The following is a 21,121-nucleotide window of genomic DNA, read 5'->3' as shown; positions in this document are numbered from 1 at the left end:
AGGGCCATCCTCACTGCTTTCCCAGGCACATTAACAGTGAGCTTCATCAGAAGTGGAGCAGGGTCTAGCACTGTGGCAGAGTGCTGAGATGGTGGCAGCCATTTGAGCAGCAGTTCATGTCCCAGCTATTCCATTTCCAATCCAGCTCCCTGCTAATGCACCTGGAAAAGCAACAAAAGATGACCCAAGTGCTTGAGTCCCTACAAGCACATTAGGAGACCTGGAAGAAGCTTCTGACTTTGGCCTGGCCTAGCCCCAGATTCTGTGGCCATTTGGGGAGTGAACTACTAGATGAAAATGTCTGTCTTTTGGAATCTCTCTCTATATATAACTCTGCCTTTCAAATAAATAAATAAACTCTTTTTTACAAATGTGGAACAGTCATTATTCAAACCAGCACTCTGGGATGAGGCATCCCAGACAGCTGCCTAATCTACTATACCACAATGCCTGCCCAATTATAATTTTAAAAATTTACACTGTTTTCTAAAATTTTGGAATGAATTTCAAAGGTACACTGAAATAAGATTAGAATTTGATGCTTTTTTTAAACAAGCCGTTTATGTGCATATTGATATGCTAGAAAATATCTGGAAATAGCCTTGGACTTTAATTTTGGAATATGTTTTTTTTAAAGATTTATTGATTTATTTGAAAGGCAGAGTTCCAGAGAGGCAGAGTAGAGAGAGAGAGATCTTCCATCCTCTTGTTCACTCCCCAGATGTCCTCAATTGCCAGAGCTGAGCCAGGAGCCAAGAGGTAGCAGCTTCCTCCAGGTCTCCAACATGAATGCAGGGGCCCAAGGACATGGGCCATCTTCTACTGCTTTCCCAGCCATAGCAGAGAGCTGAATCAGAAGTGGAGCAGCTGTGACTCAAATTAGTGACCAAATGAGATGCTGGCACTGCAGTTGGCAGCTTCACGTGCTATGCCATAGTGCTGGTCATGGAATCTTTTGTTAAAAAAAAAAAAAAAACTGCAGCATCTCCTTTTAAGAATTCTTGCTTAGTTTTTAATCATCTGTGAATTTTCTAATCAGCTTCCTTAATCTTTCTTCTCCTTCCTGGTTGTGACTTTTAAATTTTTCTAATAATGGGTTATTTTATATGCTATTTTTCTATTCAAGGTTTTTACTTCCACTTTGGTGACTGACCAAAAATCACAAATGTTGTGCCTTAGCAAACAATTAGAATTGTTTGGAAAAAGCTGAGTCATAAGAGTTAAAAGTTGTATATATACTTGTTTTATAAAATCAGATTTATGAGTAAATCTGGTTTAGAACTGGTTGAATCACACTAAGCAGATGGATGCTATTTCAAAATTATGTGAGCCTATTTTGACCAAATATTTTAAGCCCTTTTGACATCCTGAGACTTTCCCAGAATCAAGGCTCTAAATTTTTTCACTTTGAGATTTTCAGCAGGAACCCTTGATGTGTCAAAGGATATATGTCTTATCTTTTAGAGGTAATAGTTTATTATGCAACTTGCATTTTAGGAAAGTACTGTCATGAAATTATGCTCAATGTTAAATTATATTTATATAGATATGTCATTGATATAAATGTCCTAGAAGTTATATAAGTTTTAAAATCTGATAGTTCTGTTGTGTTGTTACTAGTCATGATGGTTATCTTCATAAAAAGGAGACCCAGAGTCCTAAAAGGGACAATAGGTATGTAAAATCCTTCAGTTTCTTTCTTTCCTTTTTAAAGATGTATCTACTTATTTGAAGGCAGAATTCCAGAAAGGAGGAGAGAGAGAGAGAGAGAGAGAGATTGGATTTCTTCTGTTGGTTCACACTCCAAAGGGCCACAATGACCAAAGCTAAGCCAGGCTGAAGCCAGGCAATATGGTCATAATTCAAGTTCTCCCAAATGGGTACAGGAGCACAGACACTTCGCCATCCTCTGCTGCTTTCCCAGGTGCATTAGCAGGGAGCAGGATCAGAGTGGAGCAACAAGGACTCGAAGTATAACCCATAGTTGATGCCAGCATCATAGGCAGTAGCTTTACCTGCAATGCCACAATGCTGGTCCCTCTTTAGTTGCTTTGTAACATCCTGTATGGAATGAACATAAATGGCTCATGTCAATTAATCAATTTCATAATTTTAACTATGTTTATTTAAAGACTTCTGTCATCTATAGTTTTGCATTCTTCTCTAAAAACACTTGTAATCAATTTCACAGAAAATGTTCCTGATACAGATTTTTGGCTACTTTAGACAAGAACTTCCAGAACTTTGAGGGAAAGGAAAAAAACTAAAAACCCCATAAACTGGTAATGGAGGGGCCAGTGCTATGGCACAGTGGGTTAAAGCCCCAACTTGCAGCTCCAGCAAAAACAAAGAAACTGGGGCCAGCCCCATGGCACAGTAGGTTAATCCTCTGCCTGTGGCACTGGCATCCCATATGGGTGCCAGTTCTAGTCCCAGCTGCTCCTCTTCCAATCTGCCTCTCTGCTATGGACTGGGAAAGCAGTAGAAGATGGCCCAAGTCCTTGGGCCCCTGAACCCATGGGGAGACTGGGAAGAAGCTTCCGATTGGCACAGCTCCAGCTGTTGCAGCCATCTGGGGAGTGAACCAAAGGAAGGAAGACCTTTCTCCCTGTCTCTTCCTCTCACTGTCTGTAACTCTACCTCTCAAATAAAATAAAATCCTAAAAAACATAAAGGGGCTGATACTGTAAGATGTGGACTTGGTCACCCAAGGCTAGCTGACATGTCTAAGAATTACAGCCACTTGTTCACTTAATTAGACACAACAGTTCACATTTGGGCAGTTTTTTACCACTGTGCATACTGCTTACTGTGCATACTGTGTGCACTTCTGGAAAAAGGAGGGCTACTGGCTCATTTCTGGCTATTTGGAAGTCTAAGCCATACTGTTTGATAACTGAAATATTACTAAAAGAAAAAAATTCTTTTTTTTAATCCAGCCACATTGTCCATGGGCCCCTCTAGACAATAAATGTGAATGATTACAAGTATTGAACAAATGTGTCCCAGCAGGCTATTCTAATGGCCCTTTAGCAGGGGTGGAGGACTTCCATACCCTAGCCGCATAAAGCCCATAGAATCATTTGGTCTGACCCTGCCAAGGCAACTACAAATGGGATTCGATATTCAATCTATATCCACTAAATCTTAAGTTGCCAAGGCAACTACAAATGGGACTTGATATTCAATCTATACAAAATAAATCTTAAGTTGATAATTTTGTATGTGCTGTGAATGATGTTATAGACACCAAAATGTCCCTTGGAAGAAAGGCCCTTTGCTTTAAAGACTACAGACCTTAAACAATAAAGGATGGAAACAGCTTCAAAGACAAGGAGATCCAACCATTGAACACACAGCAGTAACTCCTCCAGAATCTTTGGAAGCAACAGCACTGTTACCAGGTATCTTAGAACAGAAGGTTAAGCTCAAAGTCCTCACCCAGGCCTTATGTCTCAGATGAGGTAAGGGTGAACACTCACACTGACTTGAGTTAGGAAAGAGGGATGTTGATGGTCTGAGTTTTTATTGGGATAAAGATTAAAGACATACATTGGGACTTCCTTGGGTTCAAGAAACATGGAAGAGATATACAGAAATCTGTGAGTTTCCCAAACTTTCATTGAAGCTAGTCCAATCTCTGTTCTATTTGTATGAACACTGGCTATTCATCTTCGTTCTATACATAGAACTGGAGAATGTGATTTTGTACATAAGGCACTGGCAAATTATATTCAAAGTGTCTTTTTTTATCTTAAGGATTCACTATTTAGTCATTTTTATTAGCTTAAGGGAAGACTGGGGAGCAATGGCACTAGCATATCTTTTTTTTTTTTTAGAAACATTTTATTTAGTGAACATAAATTTCATGAGTACATCTTTAAGAACAGAGTGATTCGTCCCACCATATCCACTCTCCCACCCCTACTCCCTCCTTTTCCTCCTCCCTCTCCCATTCCCAGTCTCCATTAGGATTCCTTTTTTTCTTTTTTTTGGACAGACAGAGTGGACAGTGAGAGACAGAGACAGAAAGAAAGGTCTTCCTTTGCCATTGGTTCACCCTCCAATGGCCACCGCAGGCAGCGCACTGCAGCCGGCGCACCACACTGATCGGAAGGCAGGAGCCAGGTGTTTCTCCTGGTCTCCCATGGGGTGCAGGGCCCAAGCACTTGGGCCATCCTCCACTGCACTCCCGGGCCACAGCAGAGAGCTGGCCTGGAAGAGGGGCAACCGGGACAGAATCCGGCACCCCAACCGGGACTAGAACACGGTGTGCCAGCGCCACTAGGTGGAGGATTAGCCTATTGAGCCAATATAATCTGTATAGGATTAAAATATTTTTAAAAACTTTTTTGTATTAATACAAAGAGAAATGTTCCATGCATTCCATAGCAGGATAAAACTTGAGGGGCCAGCACTGTGGCATAGCTATAATTTGAAGCTAAAAAATTTTTCAGAGAAAACTCAAGCCAAAACAAGAAAGCAGAAGAAGTAAAGAGTAAAATGGAGAAGGTGGAGACAGGAAGCGGTAATTCTCCCCATCTTCATGTAGGAAAGCAGTGCTGTGATGCTAGCATGTGGCAAGGATGCCTCCCCACCAAGACCCTACAATCTCTGAACCTTGCTATCAACCACCATACTCACATATGGATCCTCTTTGGACTCTGCTGATGCCTCTGGGACAGTCATACAACCCCTGCTGTGCATGTAAGCCAAGCCCAGGAAGAGCCAGTTCAGATTTACCACCCACATGCTGTTGTCTGTTGGCTGGCAGGGTGAAAACCCTGCAGGGTTTACTACATACCAATTGTAAGAAGGTGGCATGTTTGAATATCCTGGGTATTTTGTATTTTCACCTGGGTCAGAGACAAAGGATTGTGCTACTTAATGCTGAACACAGTTGCTCCATCAGCAAAATGATTTCCTTTTTTTGCCTGGAAATGCAGGGGCTACACAAGGGGTACAGATAATATTAAACTTTTTAAAGTGTCCAGGTCCTGCTGCTCCTTCAGGGTGAAGTCCACAGTCCACACCTCTAACAGTGCATTTCTCCAAAAGGTATCAGCTCTGGGTCAAAAAGAAGGGTGACAGGGAGTTCATTCTTCTCTTTATGTCTATCTTGCCTCTTATATAAGATGAAGCTAATTTTTGTATGCTATAGGCCAACAGAAAGGAAAATGATAATCAAAACATCAATTTCATATTAACTTTCAATTATGAAATTTACTATAATAGAGTTTCCCTTATTCAGTAAAAGATCACAGTGTAATCTATAGACATAAGTGTAATGTGTAACTGAAGGGTGTTAGATCAAGTGAGACATCCATTCAAAGTAGATCAGGCTAACAATGTTTTAAAAAACTTTGGAAGGATGGCCTTGTGGCACAGTGTGTAAAACCACAGGGAACCTGTTTAAGATCCAGTTGCTAACTTCCTTTCCAGCACTCTGCTAATGCACCTGGGAAAGCATAAGATGGCCCATGTCCTTGGGCCCCTGTAGCCACCTGGGAGACCTGAGAGAAGTTCCTGGCTCCCATCTGTTCCAGTTCCAGCTGTTGCCACCATCTGGGGAGTGAACTAATGATGGAAGATCTCTCTCTCTTTCTAAATAAATCTATTAAACAATAAATTTTAGGGGATGGTATAGTGCCACAGCAGATTAAGCTACCATCTGAACCCACAGCATCCCACATGAGCACCAATATGAGCCATACCTACTCCATTTCTTATCCACTCCCTGTGAATAAATGTGAAAAACCAGTGGAAGATGGCTGAAGTACTAAGACTTCTGCCATCCACCTGGGAAACTTGGAAGAAGTTCTGGGCAGGTATTGGCCCAACCCCAGCCATTGTAGCAATTTCGGGACAACCAGCAGATGGAAGATCTATCTCTTTCTCTCTGTAACTCTCTTTCAAATATATAAAGAAGTAGTAAATAAAACTTTTTTGGATCATCAGGTACACTTCACAGAAAAGACATATCTCTTCATCAATGTGTCCTCAAGAATATAAAATTGCAAAACACACTGGCAAAAAGGCAAAGAAAAAACTAGACCAAGTGATGGGAACTACAAATGCACCATATCTAGGTGAGTGGTCCTGGACTGTGAGGAGAAAAAAACAGTAAACATGTTCAAAGAAGTGTTAACTGAATGAATCACTGTTTTTGAAATTTATTTATAAACAAAAGCATACTTATAAGCTTTTTCACATCTCTTCCAAAAATCAATGTAATTGCTATTGTTTACATGAAAGATATTGGCTATGTCCTCAAACAGGGCACATAAACTTGGAAAGTTATCTTAGAAGATTTGCATTTTTTTAAAAGATTTTATTGGAGCTGGCACTGTGGTACAGTGGGTTAAAGCCCCAGCCTGCAGTGCCATCATCCCATACAGGCAACAGTTCGAGTCCTGGCTGCTTTATTGCCAACCCAGCTTCTGCTGTGGCCTAGAAAAACAGTGGAAGATGGCCCAAGTACACGGGCCCCTGTACCCATGTAGGAGACCCAAAAGAAACTCTTGGCTCCTGGCTTTGGTTCAGCTCAACTCTGGCTGTTGCAGACATTTGGGGAGTGAACCAGTGGAAGGAAGACTTCTCTCTCTCTAGCTCTACCTCTATCTGTAACTCTATCTTTCAAATAAATAAAAATAAATATTTAAAAATAACAGATCAAAGGGACAAGATTTTAAACAAGATTTTATTGATTTATTTGAGAGGTACAACTACAGACACAGAGAGGGAGGGATAGAAAATATTTCTTCCATCTGCTGGTTCACTCCCCAAATGGCCTCAATGGCCAGAGTTGAGTCACTCAGAAGCCAGGAGCCAGGAGCTCCTTCAAAGTCTCCCACGTGGGTGCCAGAGCCCAAGCACTTGGGCCATCTTACACTATGTTCCCAGGCCACAAGCAGAGAGCTGGATCAGAAGATGAGCAGTCGGGACACAAACGGGTACCCATATTGGATGCTGGTGCAACATCACCGGCCCCCAGAAGATTTGAATTTGAGAGTCAACGTCTGGAAGGAGAATGAAGAAATAGAGAGGAAGAATTGGAGAAGGCATGATGACCAACCATTAGACATAGAGTAGTCAGAATACTGAAGAAAAAGACAGGAAGCGTGAACACAATTCGGTACTAATTGGTTACGCAGAGGGTTGAAAGTGGAGTTCAATTCCATGATGTGTGCATGAAAGACTGTGTGGACACTGGCACAGGAAGTTGAAATTGGGAAAAAAATCAACAAGAATATGATGCAAAGAAGTGAGACTGGTGCCCATATGGGATGCTGGCACTACAGGCTATAGCTTAACTTTTAAGTCTTGAAAAAAATTTTATTTGCACACAATTTATACCTGCAAGACTCAAAGAATCTCCTGAGAATACCTATTTGGTTGGCTCCAGTATTCTTTTTTTATTGAACCAACATTGTGGTGTAGCAGGTTAATCCACTGCTGGTAATACTGGAATCCCATATAGGTACCAATACAAAACCTCTATGTACCACTTCCCACCCAGCTCCCTGCTAAGGTATCAGAAAGCAGAAGATAACCCAAGGGTGTGGTCTCTTCCACCCATGTAGGATATGGAAGAAGCTCCAGGATCCTGGCTTCAGACTGTCATAGCAGCAGTCAATGCAGCCATTTGTGTAACGAATCAGCAGACAGAACCTCTCTCCTCTTTCTGTAACTCTTCCTTTCACATTAATAAACCATTAAAAAAAAAAAAAAGATGAAACATGACCACTGCTGGACAATAGTGGGAGTCAGAGAGTATTCTTATTTTATATATTATTGTTTAACGTTGCCTCCTCCAGTTCTTCTAAAAAGTACAAGCAATCCTTTGGGAAATGATAGCAATCTGTCATCTCCAAAGTAACTGATACCTGAAGGTTATGGCCATGACAACACTGTTAAATAGGTGAACAGTTAAATAGACCTCAAATGCTTTCAAATGCTCAAAATTGGCCAAAGGAAAGGAGAATGAAGCATATATAAAACATGTTTAAAATTCATAAAATGAAAGATTAAAACATCATCTCAAAAAGTTGACTCCAGGCTGGCACCATGGCTCAGTAGGCTAATCCTCCACCTGTGGCGCTGGCACATGGGGCTCTAGTCCCGGTCAGAGCACTGGATTCTGTCCCAGTTGCTCCTCTTCCAGTCCAGCTCTCTGCTGTGGTCTGGGAGTGCAGTGGAGGATGGCCCAAGTCCTTCGGCCCTTCACCCACATGGGAGACCAAGAGAAGCACCTGGCTCCTGGATCCTGGCTCCAGATCAGTGTGATGCACCAGCCGCAGCACACTGGCCACAGTGGCTATTGGAAGGTGAACCAACAGAAAAAGGGAGACCTTTCTCTCTGTCTCTCCCTCTCCCTGTCCACTCTGCCTGTCAAAAAAAAAAAAAAAAAAAAAAAAGGTTGACTCCATCTAAAACTATAAAAACATATCTAAGACCACTTTTTATTGTGAGAAGCAATCCAACTGACAAAAAGTACTGAGGGTTTAAGCCATAGAGGCCAAGGGTGATAGATAGGAAATACAACACCTAAGCAATCTAACCCTGAGAGTCTTTGCCAAAGGCTGCAATGTGGATTGCAGAGGAAGGATACTGCAGAGGGCAGGGACATGTGCAGTGAGGATGCATAATCAAGGCCTCAGTAGAGTGTGTGCCATGTGCACTTAGGTCACTCCCTATTTCTGCCTCCATGATAGATAAATTGCTATGATGACCCCCCCCCCCCCCACCGTGACTCCCTGCTTTTTTCAGACCATAAAGGAATCTGAAAACCTGAAGAGTTACTCTGGTTATCTTACTCATGCTTTCACCCTCTACATGGGGTACACAGAAGGCACATAACTTGTTTCCTCTGTTAACAGGTCTATGTATCAAGGGAGGCTACATCTGGAGATAACACGGGTGCCTGGCATTATTCTAGATTCTGGATTTGAGTGTAAAATGATGGAAACATGGGATATTGTGGTCTCTGGTTGAGAAAAAGTTGATACCTGTGGGATGGCCTGCACTGCGGCTCACTTGATTAATCCTCTGCCTGCAGTGCTGGCATCCCATATGGGCACCGGGTTCTACTCCTGGTTACTCCTCTTCCAGTCCAGCTGTCTGCTGTGGCCTGGGAAGGCAGTGGAGGATGGCGCAAGTGCTTGGGCACCTGCACCTGCATGGGAGACCAGGAGGAAGCACCTGGCCCCTGGCTTCAGATCAGTGTAGTGCAGCCATGCCAGCATTTTGGGAGATGAACCAACAGAAGGAAGACCTTTCTCTGTGACTCTCCCTCTCACTGTATGTAACTCTGTCAAATAAATTTTATAAAAAAAGATACCTGTGGGAGAAGAGACATTCCAGCATGTGATGACCAGGGACCACTCATCTTCAGTGTTGTTTCCTGTGAGAGGATTTTACACCCCCATTCCCATACTTAAAAATGCAGACAAGGCCACATGACTCTTTCCAGATACAGTGGAAGAAAATTTTGTCACATTTGAGAAAATCACAGAAAATCACTGTTCTTTATCATCCAGCCACAATGACCATCAGTAGACACCATTCTATCAGCCTGAGGTCAAAATGACAGCTGATGCACAGCTTAAATGTGGAAGACTTGAATTAACTGGGTCGTTGGTTACCTGAGAAAGCCATTAAAAGACCATTAGCTGTAGTAGATGGCACTCATAAATAGATGGCACTGCAAGTCCCTGGGTTATATCTCTGGAATTTTTAATAAATAGTGCTTAACACAAATACAGAGAAAAGGGACCGGCGTGTGGCGCAGCAGGTTAATGTCTTGGCCTGAAGTGCCTGCATCCCATATGGGTGCAGTTTCTAGTCCTGAATTCTCCTCTTCTGATCCAGATCTCCATTATGGCCTGGGAAAGCAGTAGAGGATGGCCCAAGTCCTTGGGCCCCTGCAGCCAAGTGGGATACCCAGAAGAAGCTCCTGGCTCCCAGCTTCAGAATGGTACAGCTCTGGCCATTGCAGCCATCTGGGGAGTGAACCATCAGATGGAAGACCTCTCTCTCTGCCTCTCTTCTCTCTGTAATTCTGTCTTTCAAATAAGTAAAATAAATCTTTAAAAAAAAGAAATCAAAAAAATAAAGCTTTGGATCAAGACACAGAAATAAATAAATCTTAAAAAATACAAAAAAAAGCTAAAATGGAATCCAAAGATCACATCAAATGTACAAAACTTGACAAGTACATGAGGTATATGATTTATAATTTTGAGTGAGAAAATTCTGTAACATTGTACTAAACACTAGATGAATAAAATAACAGAAATTTAGTTTCTCATAGTTTGACACTATGCTGCCTGAAGTTTTGATTTCTTCTGAGGACATTCTTTTGTTTCAAGATCATCAAATTTCCAACATAACCTTTGGGATCTAGTCTGTTTCTCCTCCCATCTCTAGGGACTCTCTTTCAAAATCAGATTGGAGGGCCAGCGCCGTGGCACAGTAGGTTAATCCTCCATGCCTGAGGTGCTGGCATCCCATATGGATGCCGGTTCCAGTTCCAGGTGCTCCTCTTCCAATCCAGTTTTCTGCTATGGCCTGGAAAAGCAGTAGAAGATGGCCAAAATGCTTGGGCTCCTGCACCCACATGGGAGGCTGGGAAAAAGCTCCTGGTTCCTGGCTTCAGATCAGCACAGCTTCAGCCATTGTGGCCATTTGGGAAGTGAACCAATGGAAGGAAGACCTTTCTCTGTCTCTCCCTCTCACTGTCTATAACTCTACCTCTCAAATAAATAAATAAATAATCTTTTATATATCAGATTGGATTAGGTCAGGATATAAGATAACACTCAGACATCAATAGCCTCTGTATACACAGACAATACCACAGCTGACATAGGACTTCTAACATTAATCCCATTCACAATAGATACAAGAACAACTACCTTGGAGTAAATTTAAGCAATGTCAAAGATCTCTGTGATGAGAAATACAAAATATTAAAGAAAGAAATGAGACAAAAAATGAAAAATTGTTCATGTTCATGGAGTTAGAATCAATATCAAACTCCAAACTACTGAAAACAATTTAAAGATTGAATACACCAAGATTCAATATACTGATTCAATATACCAAGGACATTCTTCTCAGATATAGAAAAGGATGCTGAAATTCATATGGAAACAGAAGAGTCCCTGAATAGCTAAAGCAATCTTATACAACAAAAACAAAGCTGGAGGCTTATTTGAGAGGTAGAGTTGCAGACAGTGAGAGGGAGGGAGAGAGGTCTTCCATCCACAGCTTTACTACCCAATTGTTCACAATGGCCTGAGCTGGGCCAATCCAAAGTCAGGATCCTGGAGGTTCTTCTAAGTCTCCTATGTGAACACAGGAAGGAGCTCAAGCACTTGGGCCATCCTCTACTGCACTCCCAGGCTATAGCAGAGAGCTGCATTAGAAGAGGAGCAGCCAGGACTTCAACTGGTGCCCACATGGGATTCCAGCACTGCAGGTGGAGAATCACCCACTGTATCACAGCACCACTCCCAGGTTTCAAGATATACTATAGTGCAGTAATCAAAATAGCCTAGTACTTGTACAAAAACAGATGGATACACCAATGGAACAGAATATAAATGCAGAAATCAATCCTGGAGAAGGATAATCTGTTAAACACATAGTGCTGGGAAAACTGGATCTCCTCATGCAGAAGTATGAAGCAATACTCCTACTTTACACCTTACAAAAATACACTCAAAATGGATTAAAATGGATAAAAGATTTAAATAACAACCTGATACCAAATTATTAGAGAAAGTTGGGGTAACCCTGCAAGACATTGGCATAGAAAAAGACTACTTGGAAAAGACCGCAGAGGCACAAGCAATCAAAGCCAAAATTGACAAATGGGATCACATCAAATTGAGAAGCTTCTGTACTGCAAAAAAAAAAAAAAAGTTAACAAAGTGAAGAGCCAACTGACAAACTGGGAGAAATTATTTGCAAACTATGCAACTGATAAAAAATTAATAACCAGAATACATAAAGGCTCAAGAAATTCCACAACAGCAAAACGAAAAACCCAGTGCAGAAATGGGCAAAGGGCTTAAATAGATATTTTTAAAAAGAAATCCAAATAGCCAACAGATACATGAGAAAATGCTCAGGATCACCATTCAACAGAGAAATGTAAATCAAAACCACAAGGTAGTTTTACCTCACCCCCGTTAGAATGGCAAACAAATGCTGGCAAAGATGTGTGGAAAACTTAACCCTGATCCACTGTTTGTGGGAATGTAAACTGGTAAAGACACCATGGAAGACAGTATGGAGATACCTCAAAACATCGTACTTAGTGAATAAGCCAGTCTAAAAAGGACAAAAACCATATATTCTCCCTGATCTGTGATAACTAATAGCGCACCAAAAGGTAACCTATAGAAATGAAATTGACACTTTGAGAAGCAATGACTTTGAACAGCCCTTGTCTTGACTATTGAGGAACAATTTTTTCACATTATCTGTTGAACTCTTTACTTAGTATAGAGTTACTCATATGTGTATAAAGTTAATTGAAAATAGATCTTAGTAAAAAATAGGAATGAGAATAGGAAAGGAAGAAGAGTGTAGGTGGGAGGGTGGCTATGGTGGGAAGAGTCACTATGTTCTTAAAGTTGTAATTATGAAATGCATGAAGTTTGTCTTCCTTAAGTAAAAGGTTTCTAAGGAAAAAAGATATGAAAGGAACATTCCAGAAAAATTTTCATTTTGATGATTTGGGTCAAGGCTACTTGGTAGCAATATTTAAAAGCAAAGAATGAATGATGCATTTTTCATCTTATTTATTCTTAATTGTTTACTTTTTTGTTTTAAAAGACAGTTTTGGAGAGAGAGCAGAAGGCAGTGGAAGATCTTCCATCTGTTGCTCTACTCCCCAAGTGGCTGTAACAGCCAGAGCTGGGCCAGACTGAAACCAGGAGCCAGAGGCTTCATGTGGGTCTCACACATGGGTGGCAGGTGCCCAAGCACTTGGACCATCTTCTGCTGCTTTCACAGGTGCCTTAAGCAGGGAGCTGGATTGGAAGTGGTGCAACCAAGAAACAAACCAGAACCCATAGGGTTACTCGAATCCCAGGCAGCTGTTTAACCCAATATACTGCAATGTCACAATTTTTGTAAATTTAGACACTAGAAGTGAGTGTGGACAACTCAAGAAATTAAGCTTCTGCAACTTAAGTGAGAGGCTAGGACTATATTCCTGGCTCTCTGTTATGATCCTGTCTCAGTCCTGGTTGTTGTGGGTGTTAATTAATGGATTGAAGGTGTTGGTGTCTGTCTCTGTCTCTCTCTCTCCCTTTCTCTCTCATTCCATAACACAGAGTAGGCTAAGCCTCCACCCATGGTGCCAGCATCCCATATGGGCACCAATTTGTGTTCCAGATGCTCTTCTTCTTTTTTAAATATTTATTTGAAAGTAGAGTTGCAGAGAGAGAGCCAGAGACAGAGAGAAAGGTCTTCCATCTGCTGGTTCACTCCCAAAATGGCTGCAATAGCTGGAGCTGGGCTGATACAAAGCCAGAAGTCAGGAGCACCCTCCAGGTCTCCCACTTGGGTGCAGGGGCCCAAGGAGTTGGGCTATCCTCAACTACTTTCCCAAGCCATAGCAAAGGGCTGGATTGGAAGTGGACCAACTGGGACTCAAATCAGTGCCTATATGGGATGCCAGCACCACAGGCAGAGGCTTAACCAACTATGCCACAGCAAGGGCCCCAGATCCTCTTCTTTGGATCCAGCTCCCCAGTTTTGTCCTGGGAAAGCAGTGGAAGATAGCCCAAGTCCTTGGGCCCCTAAACCCACCTGGGAGACCCAGAGGAAGTTCCTGGCTCTTAGCTTTGGATCAGCCCATCTCCAACTATTTTTGCCATTTGGAGACTGAACCAGTGGATAAAAAATTTGTATGTCTCTCCTCTCCCTGTAACTATGCCCACCAAATAAATAAATAAAATCTTTTTAAAAAAAAAGTCTCTATATATTTCCATCTACTTCTCATTCTCTCTCAAGTATATAAATACTTTAAGATGGCAAAAGATTGGCCAGCACCATGGCTCACTAGGCTAATCCTCTGCCTGTGGCACTGGCACACCGGGTTCTAGTCCTGGTCAGAGCACCAGATTCTGTCCTGGTTGCTCCTCTTCCAGGCCAGCTCTCTGCTGTGGCCCAGGAGTGCAGTGGAGGATGGCCCAAGTCCTTCGGCCCTGCACCTGCATGGGAGAGCAGGAGAAGCACCTGCTCCTGCTTTCAGATCAGCACAGTGCACCGCCTGTAGCACACCAGCCGCAGCAGCCATTGGAGGGTGAACCAATGGTAAAGGAAGACCTTTCTGTCTCTCTCTCACTGCCCACTCTGCCTGTCAAAGAAGAAAAAAAAGATGGCAAAAGATTCAAGTCAAAAACTAGAGAATTGTCTTGGGCTCTGACTATAGTTTATGCCATTGATAAATGGAATAATTTGCCTGAAACATAACTTTGTGGAGTCTGAAGTAATCCTGCATTTGTAGACTCACTGTGATAAAACTATGGAGAGTTATTTAAGGACCTGCAATAGATTCTATCCTCTACACATTTTCTTTTTTTTTTTTTTTTTTTTTTTGACAGGCAGATTGGACAGTGAGAGAGAGAGACAGAGAGAAAGGTCTTCCTTTGCCGTTGGTTCACCCTCCAATGGCCGCCGCTGCAGCCGGCGCACCGCGCTGATCCGATGGCAGGAGCCAGGATCCAGGTGCTTTTCCTGGTCTCCCATGGGGTGCAGGGCCCATCCTCCACTGCACTCCCTGGCCATAGCAGAGAGCTGGCCTGGAAGAGGGGCAACCGGGACAGAATCCGGCGCCCCGACCGGGACTAGAACCCGGTGTGCCGGCGCCGCAAGGTGGAGGATTAGCCTATTGAGCCACGGCGCCGGCTCCACATTTTCTGATCTAATCCATGAAGCAAGTTCAGCCTCCAAAAGCTTTTAGACACTCTACTTTAACAATTCAAAATATTAGCTTTTTAATTTTTTCTGATGTAGCAAATTCTTGCCAAAGTTTGAATTCAAACCATGTAAAAAGTCTTGTGGCTATGGCAATAAAAAAAAAATTGAGACCAATGTGAATTCAGCTCAGATGGCTTTAAATCTTGAAACCATTCTTACTTTATCTTATATGAATCCTGATTCTGAATATTTCTTTATGCTTTTCCAATTTATTTAAAAAATCTCATAAAAAATCTCATAAAACTCTTAACATACAATGTGAAAGAAGCTGAAGAATAAATAACCTACCAGCAATATATTTATTTTTGTTGGTCTTGGCCACATGTAGATGTCTCTAGAATCTATCTGCAAGAGAAATATTGGCTCAGTGACAAAAATGAAGTGGCCTCCCTGTGGGGGAATATAATCTTTACACATGGGAAAAACAGAAAAGATGCCAAAAGAGCACACACAAGACTACCAATCACTTTGATTAAACATAAACTATTGTTAGATAACCAAAATATTAATTTATTACCAATTCTGTAAAAAAAAATCCTTGTCAGGCCTGTCACTATGGAGTGGTGGGTAAAGCCATCTCCTACAGTGTGGGCATCCATGTGGGCACCAATTTGAGTCCCAGCTACTCTACTTCTGGTCTAGCTCTCTGCTATGGACTGGGAAAGCAGTGGATGAACACCTAAGTCCTTGGGCCTCGTGCACTCACATGGCAGACCTGTAAGAAGCTCCAGGCTACTGGCTTCAGATCAGCCCACCCCAGCCATTGAGGACATGTGGGAGTGAACCAGCAGGTGGAAGGCCTCTCTCTCTCTTCCTCTGTCTCTGTAACTCAGCCTTTCAAATAAATAAATCGTATAGAAATAATTTATAATGTTCATCACAATTGTTCAAATAAGTAGCAGTACACCAGAAAAATGATGATTTCACTAGAATCTATATACACAGAAAATTACTCAGGCAGTACTTAAAACATCTCTTGCTTTTATGTATCTCAAATTCCTTAAAAGTATCCAGCTTGAAAATTAGTTTTTGGCCACAACTATATGTATAGAAAAAATTGACAGAAGCTACTAGCACAGCTTTCTGTAACTTCCATGTGACACTCCTCCCTGTATCCAAATCTTAACGTAATTCTCCACCACACAGACCCCTGACATTTTCCTGTTCACTTGTTCTAGCCCATGAGATGACCATAAATATGATATCAACATAGTTTGTAAAGTATTTTACAGTTGGGGGTGTGCCTTCTTGTACAGTATTCATGTGGAGAATCCTGAGACTTACCTGAAGGACACCTGGGGCCTAGGTCAAGGCTGTGCAAGTCAGACATTGGAAGGGTAGGCATTATGTTGCAGTAGGCTTACCTACTTCTCTGGACATACCACATCACAGAGTGCCTGGTTTGTGTCCTCATTATTCCACACCTCCTGCAAGTGGTTTTTTTGTTTGTTTTAAAAAATACTTATTTATTTGTTTGAAAGGCAGAGCTACAGAGAGGCAGAGGCAGAGAGCAAGAGGTCTTCCACCTGCTGGTTCACTCCCCAAATGGCCATAATGGCCAGAGCTAAACAGATCCAAAATCAGGAGCCAGGAGCTTCTTCCAGGTCTCCCATGAAGGTGCAGGGGCCCAAGGACTTGAGCTATCTTCTACTGCTTTCTCAGGCCATAGCAGAGAGCTGGATTGGAAGTGGGCAGCCAGGACTGGAACCAGTGCCCATGGGATGCTGGCACTGCAGGTTGTGACTTTCCTATTACAGCACAGCACCAGCTCAAAAGTGTTCTCTTGAGTCAACAGATCATGGCTCAAAAACTTGGTTTCCTGCCATCTGAATGGGAAACCCACATAGAGTTCCTACCTCCTGGCTTTCATAGATATAATGCTCGCTATTGTGGGCTTTTGCAGAGTGATCCAGCAGATGGAGGACCTTTTTCTCTGCCTTTCAAATAAACAAATCAGTAAAAAATTATCGGTATGTGATATGGAACAATGGGTCTCTACCACCACTGGTTAAAGCCAGAGTTGCTCCACTTCCAATCCAGTTCCCTACTAATGCACCTGGGAAAATATCTGAAGACAGTCCAACTACTTGGACCATTTCTATCCACCTGGGAAACCTGGATCGAGTTCCTGTTTTCTGGCTTTGGCCTGGTCCAGTCCTAGCCACTGAAGCCATTTGAAGAGTGAACCAGCAGAAGGTATTAGATAGAAAGATAGATCTGTCTCTCCCTGTCTCTCTATGAATCTGCCTTTCAAATGAACAAATAAATAAATAAATTTTAAAAAAATATATTGGTGTGAGTTAAGCAATCCTGAAGCAGCAGCCTCAATTAAAGCAGTAGACAACTAAAACAGGTGATTTGTGATTCCAGGTGCCAGCAGCATATGGATGGCCTAGCAGAGGCCACCCCAAAATGCTTACTAACAATTACAAATGAAATAGTTGAATTTTATACCTGCACAATTCTTCTCCATTTTGAGCGCAAGAGCCCAGAATCTTGGACCATCTTCCTGTTTTTTCTCAGAATATTAGCAGGGGGCTGGATCAAAATTTGGGCAGCCAGGACATTAACTGGTGCCATATAGGATGCCAGGGTCACAGGCAGTGGCTTCACCTGTTATGCCTCAACACAGGCTGCAAAACTGTTTTAATCTTATACATCTATTTGAGCACTGTACTGTGATTTATTTGTATTTTACAAACCAGCAAGCAGTAAAAGCATGAATTGTTCACATGTTAAGTAATGGAAAATAGATTCACACTAAATTTTGTAGCATATAAGTAGCTGATACTAAGTGTGGAAAACTTGTATAATGCCCACATTTGGATACACAATCCATAGAGATTATTAGGGAAAAAGTGTAACCATGGACAAGGAAAAGTCTTCCAAAACAGTGTTTGTTCCAAATCAACTGTGGTTTCTGAAATGGGTCTCAAAATACAACTTTTAAAATAAATGTGGTAAATTAAATAACCCTACTCAAACATAAATAAATAAACCAGAGTTTGTGACATCTACAAATCATTTGATATTTGTCAATGCACTTCACCATAGCTCTAGATATCAAATATGATGAACTACATTTCACATTAATTGGAAAACAATAAATTTTTTTAAAGAAATCATAGTAGACAAGACACACACCCTGGTATTTGATGTGAGCCTCCCAATCAGCAGCTTAAACTGATGCAGCACAATCCCTGCCCCACAGCTCCTGGTTTGATTTAGCCCAGACTCAGTTGTGAGCCTTGGAGGAATCAGCACATGAAAGCACTGTATCTGTGTCTCTGCCTAAAAGAAATAAAAGGATAAATTAAAGAAATATACTATGCCCCTTATAAACAGGATGTAGCTACAGAAGAGATGTTGACTCTACGCCCCTCAACGTCCCTTAGGATTAAGAGAATGGGGTCTCTGAGGGGAGAATGTTGTAGGCAGGCATATAGAATAAAATTGATTAGGTGTGTGAGCTAAAGGACCACACTTTCACCATGCCCTTGTGTGACCTCATACCCCTACCTGGCCACACCTGTGTACCCACTGGCCATTCAGGTTAATTAACCTCTCCCCTTTGGAAATGGATTAAAAGTCTGGGACATGGTGTCCTTCTCTCCCCTTTCCTTGGCCTTTTGCCAGTATGGGGCTTGCTGCGGCGCTGCACCTCCAGGGCTCGTGGCCTTTGGGCCACCCACCCCATGCTTCCTGGCCTAGATGTTCCTCCATGTGGCTGGTTCCTAGTACTCAGCATGAATTCAGATTTGCTTCTCTCCTGTAGATAGGGTTCTCACTCTCCTATGCATTTCTTTCACTAAATAAAAGCTTAAAAATGTAAAAAAAAAAAATTGGCTGCCTTCTGCTCTTTTCCCTATTTCTAAACTTTACAACACAAGCAACTGCAAATGTGCTCCATTAAAATACATTTGCTTACTGTGGACATTGCAGGGAGGTTTGAGGGTAAGAAATGCCACTTGTGATAACATCATTGCATACTGGAGTGCCTTGTTGGAGCCTGCTTATCCTACCTGATCCATCTTCCTGCTAATGTTCATCCTGAGATGATGATTCAAGTACTTGAGTCCCCCCCCGCCCCATAAACATGGTAGCTGCAAATGCAGTTTTTGGATGCTGGATTTAGCCTGTCCTAGCCACAGCTGCTGCAGGCCCCTGGGCAGTGAGCCAGAAGATGAGAAGGTCTTTCTGTCTCTGCCTTTCAATTAAATGAAAATAAATAAGACATTTAAGAAAAATGACAGCAAAAGAGAACAATTAAAATATTCTTTTTTTTTTTTTTTTGACAGGCAGAGTGGACAGTGAGAGAGAGACAGAGAGAAAGGTCTTCCTTTTGCCGTTGGTTCACCCTCCAATGGCTGCTTTGGCCAGCGCACTGTGGCCAGTGCACTGTGCTGATCTGATGGCAGGAGCCATGTATTTATCCTGGTCTCCCATGGGATGCAGGGCCCAAGCACTTGGGCCATCCATCCTCCACTGCACTCCCTGGCCACAGCAGAGAGCTGGCCTGGAAGAGGGACGACCGGGACAGAATCCGGCACCCCAACCAGGACTAGAACCCAGTATCCTGGTGCCGCAAGGCGGAGGATTAACCTAGTGAGCCACGGCACCGGCTTAAAATATCCTATTTTAATGAATTCTATTATATAAATTATCATGTTCAATGTGGATTATCTAAATATACCAATTAAAAGAGATTGAAACAGCCAAAATAAAACCAAGACCAACCTATGTGTGATCTGTAAGAAAACATATATATATATATATGTTTATATATATAAAGACATAAAAAGATGATCTGATTCTGGGTTAATCAAAGAAAAAATTGGATGCCAGCATTATAGCACTGTATCAAGATTAACTTCCTACTTATGATGCTGGCATCCAGCAGAGTATCAAATATCAGCTGCTCTGTTTTCAATTGAGCTCCCTTCTAATGTCTAGGAAAGCAGTGATGATTGTCCTAGTACCTGGCTCCTGCCACCCATGTGGGAAACCCAAGTGGAACTCAGGTATCCTCCAGATGAAGAGTTAGCATCCTGGCTTAGGCCCAGCCCAGCCCAATCCAGCCCATTGCAGCCATTTGCAGAGTGAACCAGAGGACAGAAGATCTCTTTCTCTGTCACTCTCCCATTCAAATAAATAAATATTTAAGAAAGAATAAATTTCACTTGCATATGAAATGTGAAAGATCTGCATTACAACATGGTGACTCCACCATCATCAAAAACAACTACATGGTAGAATGCATATGGTGGTGAGATTTATTTCACTTCTACACACATATTTATCACCACTAATGTGTTAAATTATTCCATTTTTTTTCAAGTGAAAATGTATAAGTACATTAAGAGTAGGATAAACACAAAGATAGCTTCAGTTCTGATTAGGATTTAGGTCAGAAAAATTTTAAGTGTTACACAATGAAACTGAAGGCAGTTTTCCAAAAGGATAGTACACTGTTTCCTTAGCATCAATCTGTGCAAAGTAAAATCCATACAACTGAATGGGCATTACAGATACATCAGTGGTAATCAGTACAAATAAATGTAAGTGGAAATACCAAGTCACTGGAAACTGGTATTTAGTAATGAATAATCAGAGATGCCAGTTACTACTAGATGGAATAAGGAAATAAGGTCATCCCAGTGTTGACAAATCACAAAATACACATCAATGAAAATTTAGTTAATCCCTCCACTCTATGAATACTTCATATTAAATTTGAATTTATCCACAACCTGCAGCCTAACAATATTTTTCTCAGTTATTTAAAATATTTGCCATGCATTAGCACTGGTGGGGAATTAAAAAAAGTAACAGTCACAGACATCGAATAATAATCTAGAAGAAAGCAACGTTCCATAACTCCTGGAATCACTGACATGAACTGCCTGAACTGACAACCTAGAATAGAAACATCTGGGGAGGCCGGTGCCGTGGCTCAATAGGCTAATCCTCCACCTTGTGGTGCTGGCACACCAGGTTCTAGTCCCAGTCGGGGCACCAGATTCTGTTCCAGTTGCCCCTCTTCCAGGCCAGCTCTCTGCTGTGTCCCGGGAGTGCAGTGGAGGATGGCCCAAGTCCTTCGGCCCTGCACCTGCATGGGAGA

At 42.0% G+C, this 21,121-nt stretch overlaps 1 long non-coding RNA gene across 1 annotated transcript; it reads right to left on the bottom strand.

Annotated features, from left to right (window-relative positions):
* Positions 1–5,041: 5,041 nt before the first annotated feature.
* On the bottom strand, positions 5,042–18,367 carry LOC138848051 (uncharacterized). Its single transcript, XR_011385902.1, has 3 exons — positions 18,145–18,367; positions 15,289–15,345; positions 5,042–5,155 (listed from the first exon to the last, which is right to left on the bottom strand). It is a non-coding gene; the product is annotated as an uncharacterized lncRNA (long non-coding RNA).
* Between the last annotated feature and the right edge of the window lie 2,754 nt (positions 18,368–21,121).

The sequence above is a fragment of the Oryctolagus cuniculus genome, unplaced genomic scaffold (assembly GCF_964237555.1).
Source record: "Oryctolagus cuniculus unplaced genomic scaffold, mOryCun1.1 SCAFFOLD_64, whole genome shotgun sequence".
Classification (NCBI taxonomy): domain Eukaryota; kingdom Metazoa; phylum Chordata; class Mammalia; order Lagomorpha; family Leporidae; genus Oryctolagus; species Oryctolagus cuniculus.
Note: the sequence above shows the minus strand (reverse complement) of the source record. Positions and strands in the feature narration are given on the sequence as shown.